The sequence below is a fragment of the Eulemur rufifrons genome, chromosome 7 (assembly GCF_041146395.1).
Source record: "Eulemur rufifrons isolate Redbay chromosome 7, OSU_ERuf_1, whole genome shotgun sequence".
NCBI classification, from domain to species: Eukaryota; Metazoa; Chordata; class Mammalia; order Primates; family Lemuridae; genus Eulemur; species Eulemur rufifrons.
The window spans coordinates 273,648,422-273,653,990 of NC_090989.1; the positions used below are offsets into that span (position 1 = coordinate 273,648,422).

Genomic DNA, 5,569 nt, shown 5'->3' on the forward strand with positions numbered 1-5,569 from the left:
ACCCTCGCAATGGGCCGGACCACAAAAGAAGGGGGGGAAAGTGCGCGCGCAGCTGGCGGAGCCCGGAAGAGGGTGGCCGAAGCCGGCTTGCTAGCCACGCCCCTTCCTCGGTCCTCCCCTCTGGACTCGTCGCGCCGCGGCTGAGGCCCGCCCCACTGGCCCACGCGCCTGGAGGGGCGGTGGAAAGCGCTTATGCGCAAGCGCAGTCGCGTGCCCTCGCCTCCTGGAGAAGTTACTGCGCAGGTTCGCGTGTAACTTGGTGAGGTGCGCTAGGGTCTTGGAGACTTTTTTACTATTTTTAACGCCAGCGACTACCACTTACTGAACGTTTCCCGTTTCCGGGCCGCTGTCTGTGCTAAGCACGCATTTACTGCATGCATTCATTCCACATGTATTTATTGATCGCTTCGTACATAGCGGTGAACAAGGCAAATTAAGTCCCTCTCCAAAAGCCTCAGGAGGCACACATCCCCATTGTATGGATGGCGAAACTGAGGGTCAAATTGATCAACTCGCTTGTCCAAGAAAGGGTCAAGGGATTGACCTTTCTGCCCTGTGTTTCATCTCTGCCTCTTTTAATATAAGTATACTTTGTTGTCGCATTTTAACATTTTTGAAATCAAGAAATCTGCCCATGCCAAATTAAGGAGAAAGCTGTGAGCCAGTTGTCATTACTTGTATAGGTATGAACTTAGGCCTGGCTAAAAAGTTTCCTTATATCCCACTGTCACTTGAACTGGTATCTTTATGTATAGCTAATGTATATTGAACACAGGCTGTGTGCCAGAAACTCATACTAAGAATTATGCATATTTTCTTATTTAATCCCTACAACATCCCCATGAAGTCAGTACTATATTAACCCCATTTTATGAATGAAAAAATTGTCATACAGATCTAAAGTCACATAGGTAAAAAATTGGCAGTGCTGGGACTCAAATCTGGCCACATACAGCTTCAGGGCTCCCATTCCTAAGCACTACTTTCTATTTTCTCCTTTATTTGCGCTTGTAGAATCACAGCCACCTGAATGTATTATAGATCTCTATTTGTTGCTCAAGTGTATGTGAAAGACATCATACTTTGATGCAGCTTTGAACAGAAACATTGTTGTGAATGCAGAATGCCTATCACGTGCTAAGCAATGCTATTAAAGACAGTAGCAGGCTGGGCGAGGTGGCTCACACCTGTAATCCTAGCACTCTGGGAGGCCGGGGCGGGAGGATTGCTTCAGCTCAGGAGTTCAAGACCAGCCTCAGCAAGAGTGAGACCCTGTCTCTACTAAAAATAGAAAGAAATTAGCTGGACAACTAAAAAAAAGATAGAAAAAATTAGCCGGGCATGGTGGCGCATGCCTGTAGTCCCAGCTACTCAGGAGGCTGAGGCAGAAGGATTGCTTGAGCCCAGGAGTTTGAGGTTGCTGTGAGCTAGGCTGACGCCACGGCACTCTAGCCTGGGCAACAGAGCAAGACTGTCTCAAAAAAAAGACAGTAGAAATGGTCACCTCTTGTAGTAAGTCCTAGAATTTTGAAAGTTGGGAGAGACTGTGTATGACCAATTGCAGCATAATTAAGAAAGACTGTCCCTTGGGTGCCAAACATCTATTAGGGTTTCTGTGAAAAGAGATGTATGATGTATACATGGAATATACATTGCAGCACTGTTTGTAATAGCAAAAGACTAGAGACAAAAGAAATATCTATCACTATAGCGTTGTTACAATAAATTATAGTACATTCATAGTGTGAAATACTATGCAGTCAATAAAAAGAATGAGGTCTGTGTATATGTCCTTATATGCAACAATGTCTAAGAAATATTTCAAGTTAAAAAAGCAAGGTGAATAGTATGCCAACATTTGTTAAACTATAAAAGAAGGGTGAAATAGACATATATGCTTGTGTAACTGGACATTGGGAGGGGTTTTTCCTGTTGTCCTGGAACTACTGCTGAGGCCCAAACCTGAAACAGAAAGTCTATAAGGAGCCCACATTCTACATGTAAAGAACTGCCAGTGGCTGGAACCAGCTGCCCTTCCGCAGAGCATTTGATGAGCCATAGTTCTAGGAACCAGCACTTCCATCAACCCCTACTTCCACTCCACTACTTCCCCATCCACTCCCCATTTTCAGCCCCCTCCCCACAGACATACACCATCACCAGTGAAAAGAAAGATTGGAGAGACCAGAGGGTAGTCAGCTGTGTTAACGGGGGGGGGGGGGGGGGAGCCAAACTCTGTAAAATAATTTTAAAGAGATTTTATTCTGAGCCAAATTTGAGGACCATGACCCTGGAGCCACGCCCAAGAAGCCTTGAGCAAGTGGACTCGGTGTGGCTGGGTTACAGTTTGGTTTTATACATTCAAGTCATACATTAATACGTGTAAGCCATACGTTGGTTTGGTCTGAAAAGGTGGGCCATCTCGAAGGGCTGAGTGCTTACAGGTCATAGGTGGGTTTAAAGACCGTTTGTTTTTTTTTGTTGTTGTTGTTTTTATGGAATGCTTCACGCATTTGCGTGTCATCCTTGCCCAGGGGCCATGTTAATCTTCTCTGTATCGTTCCAATTTTAGTATATGTGCTGCCTAAGCGAGCACTAAAGACCGTTTTGACTTGGAATTGGCTAAAGACATGAAGCTTTGTCTAAAGGCTTGGAATGTTTTAAGAAAAGGAGCTGTTAATCAGAGACAAGCCATATACATTTGTTGTGTAAATTGAGGACCTGCAGGTTTGTCTTGCAAACCCTTAGGCCTGATAATGGGTTACAAAGGATGTCTCCAAGAAGGGAGGGGGGCATGATGAGGCATGTCTGACCCTCCTCGTGGGAGGCAATTTAGTTTTAGGAGATCCCCTTGACCAAGAAAGGATCCATTCAGTCAACCGGTGGGGGGGGTGAGCCTTAAGATTTTATTTTAAGCCGGGCGAGGTGGCTCATGCCTGTAATCCTAGCACTCTGGGAGGCCGAGGCGGGTGGATCGTTTGAGCTCAGGAGTTCAAGACCAGCCTGAGCAAGAGTGAGACCCCCATCTCTACTAAAAATAGAAAGAAAATTAGCTGGACAACTAAAAGATATATAGAAAAAATTAGCCAGGCATGGTGGTGCATGCCTGTAGTCCCAGCTACTTGGGAGTCTGAGGCAGAAGGATCACTTGAGCCCAGGAGTTTGAGGTTGCTGTGAGCTAAGCTGACACCACAGCACTCTAGCCCAGGCAACAGAGTGACACTCTGTCTAAAAAAAAAAAAAAAAAAAAAAAGCTTTTATTTTAGTTCACAGCTGTTAAGGAAAATGAGTGTCATGGAAAGAGACCCATCCTTCCTCTCTCCCCGTGGGGAGCTTGTATCCCCTTCTAGAACCAAAGGAGAGGGACTCCAGGAGAATGACTAGTGAGGATTGGGTGTGCCTACAGGAAGAGGGGACTGGCAACCCCCCAGATAGGTGTTTGGACAGCAGACTTACTGGTCTGCTGTGCCCATTGCTTCCTACACAAAGGAGAACACAAATGGAGAGAGACAGCATGGTAGGGGGCTGAGGGTGGTGTGGTAGAGAGCTCTAGATGGAGAGGGACTGAAGCTGCTCTCCCTCACCCCCACTTTGACTTTCAAGTCTCAGATTGGAAGGCAGCAAAGAGGTGTCCATCAGGGGTGTGAGGCATGAGTGACACCAGCTGGCTCTGCTGGAAGATACAGCAAATGCATGAGGGGTCACTTATTCCTGGGAGAGATGCGTGGGATCCCCAGGTACTGATTCCTTGTCCTATTCAACTGCTCGTTTCATTTATGTTTTTCCTTAATCTCCTCCCGGGGCCTAAACAATTAATTTCCAGATCTCTCTATTGTGCATATTTAAACCAAATTAATTTACTTTCTTATTATTGATTTTATAGGCTTAAGTTTTTGTTTTTTGTTTTTTTAAGAGACGGGGGTCTTGCTGTGTTGCCGAGGCTGTCTCAAACTCCTGGCCTCCAGTGATCTTCCTCCCTTGGCCTCCCAAAGCACTGGGATTATAGGCATGAGCCACAGCACCTGGCCTCATTTTCCTCATATGTTTTCGAATTTTTGGTTTACAAGCTTATCTTGGATTGCAGATTCCCCAGCCCCTCTCTAAGCTCACATTCCTTTTTATCTAGTTGTTTTGGAGTTGCCACCAATCCAGAATCAGATATTAAAACATTGGTCTCTCAGTTCCTGAGGTGATATTGAAGATATAGCAGAACTAATACAATTTGTACTCTGAATTTTATTACCACATGCATGTTCTACTTAACTAAAAAACTAACATATTTTAAAATGTAGTTGATTAACTTCCATTGATATATATAATTCAATTAAGTAAAACCAAGCAGCTAGTTTAGCCAAAAAAGAAATGGCGATTGATATACTTCAAAATTTAGCACATTAACAAGGAAGTCAAAATCAAGTACATAAGATTCATTAGTCTCCAGATATGAAAAAGGATTAGATCAAACTTAATACTAAAGAAGAAGGTGATGCATAAATGTGAGGATAAGTACATTCTATATTCATTGTGAAAGAAATTTTGTATCCATTAAAATAGTACCTACCCACATTCCCATACACTTTATACCACCACCTCCCCAAAATTATCCTTTGGAGACATAGCTTATGAGGGCATGACATTCTAAAGTTGGCCTATAGCAAACAAACAAAAAATATCACATAAGGTAGAAAGCATACTTGAAAATTTCTCAGCAAAGCACCACACTGGAGACTAGCTTATTGTCTTTTAATTTTCCTCTGGCACTGGATCTGATAGCCATTCTTTTGGCCGACCACCAAAAGAAGTGGTGGTTTCGATTTACAGGCCATCACATTAAAATAAAAAATGCATCTTTGAACTTCAGAGTCACACTCAATATGGCAAAACGATCACACCATGAGATCCACGTGGAAACTAAGGTCTACAGAGAAAATAGATGTAACTCTTTCATTGCATGCTCACTCAAAGGCATGTACTTACTTAGAAATAATGAGGGCAGATTAGTACTTAAATTATTTCTTATTTTGGGGTGGAGGGACAGAGTCTCACTCTGTCACCCAGGCTAGAGTGCTGTGGCATCAGCCTAGCTCACAGCAACCTTAAACTCCTGGGCTCAAGAGATCCTCCTGCCTCACTCTCCCCAGTAGTTGGGACTACAGGTGCGTAATTTTTTCTATTTTTAATAGAGATGGGGTCTCATTCTTGCTCAGGCTGGTCTGGAGCTCCTGAGCTCAAGCGATCCTCCCACCTCAGCCTCCCAGAGTGTTAGGATTACAGGCGTGAGCCACCGAGCCCCGACTTAAATTATTTCTTTATTGCTTTACCTTGTATTAATACCTTTAGTTGAAATCATGTAACTTAAAAGCATGTGTGATGTGACACAACTATATTAAACTGATAGTGACCCTCACAATGGCACAAATACGGCAGGTACCGTCAAGAACTGAGATTTTACACTACTTACAAGCTAACAAGTTAAGCTGCTGCGGAACAATCCAGTACAATGTTTCTCAGACTGAGGGGGCCACAGAAGTAGGGGGTTCAAGTAGGTGGGGCTCTATTCCTTCTTCCA

At 43.9% G+C, this 5,569-nt stretch overlaps 1 non-coding gene across 1 annotated transcript; it reads right to left on the reverse strand.

Annotated features, from left to right (window-relative positions):
• Nucleotides 1-2,489: 2,489 nt before the first annotated feature.
• LOC138388815 (U6 spliceosomal RNA) lies at nucleotides 2,490-2,596 on the reverse strand. Its single transcript, XR_011234301.1, has one exon. It is a non-coding gene; the product is annotated as a U6 spliceosomal RNA (small nuclear RNA).
• Nucleotides 2,597-5,569: the final 2,973 nt, after the last annotated feature.